The sequence below is a fragment of the Aethalodelphis obliquidens genome, unplaced genomic scaffold (assembly GCF_003676395.1).
Source record: "Aethalodelphis obliquidens isolate GAN/ISIS:26980383/991018 unplaced genomic scaffold, ASM367639v1 scaffold34, whole genome shotgun sequence".
NCBI classification, from domain to species: Eukaryota; Metazoa; Chordata; class Mammalia; order Artiodactyla; family Delphinidae; genus Aethalodelphis; species Aethalodelphis obliquidens.
In genome coordinates, this window is record NW_020837978.1 from 822057 (window position 1) to 823022 (window position 966).

Below are 966 nucleotides of genomic sequence, written 5' to 3' on the forward strand. Positions count from 1 at the left end.
TCCAAGAGGGGAAGGAGGCAAGTTCCTGCCTGGATCCTCCAAAAGCCTGTCTGAATCCTTTTATTTCCAAAGGAGCAGAAAGCCCTGCCCTGGCAGCGCGTCAGTAGAGCCAATAGGCTGAGGAACAAGAGTCCAACAGAGCCTCCTCCAGCCGCATCCCCGTCTCACCGCACACGCCAGCACCCGGATCTGAAGTAGCAAAGACGCACGTGCGGAAGCAAACCCTTGGCAGTGCAAGAGGAGAGCAAGGAGAGGTTAAGTCTTCTCTACATAGGCAGGGCTCATGTGAGCCTAGTGGAAACCCTAAATGCTCTCCAGGAAAAGCAGATAAATTGTATTCTATAAATATTGCAAACTGCTGTGTGCTTAAATAATAGGCAAACAGGGCATGTATTTGTGACCTAGTTGACAAATAAAGGCTAATGATAAATAAAAGCTTTTATAGATCAATTTTTAAAACTGCTAAAAACCTAATGGAAATGAACAGTAGTAAAGACCAGCATGTTTCCATCCAATAAAGGCAAATACTCCATAAGCAGTCTTCATAATACAAATGCAAATTTAAGAAAATAATGACTTGCCCTTTTTTGCCTATTGGCAAAGACTTATAAGTTTGCCCTTTCCGACGGTGACGACCTCCCCACGAGAACATGCCTCTCGCAAAGGATCTCCTTCATCCGTCTCCAGAAGAGAAGAGGAAACACAAGGAGAAGCGCCTGGTGCAGAGCCCCAGGTCCTACTTCAGGGATGTGAAATGCCCAGGATGCTACAATCACCACCGTCTCTAGCCATGCACAGACAGCAGTTTTGTGTGTTGGCTGCTCTACCGTCCTCTGCCAGCCTACAGGAGGAAAAGCAAGGCTTACAGAACGGTGCTCTTTCAGACGGAAGCAGCACTAAAAGCCCCTGGAATCCAGATGAATCGGAAACCATCCCAATAAACACATTTTGGATTAAAAAAAAAAA

At 46.1% G+C, this 966-nt stretch overlaps 1 pseudogene; it reads left to right on the forward strand.

The window, feature by feature from the left end:
* Positions 1–269: 269 nt before the first annotated feature.
* On the forward strand, positions 270–966 carry LOC113631654 (40S ribosomal protein S27-like; annotated as a pseudogene).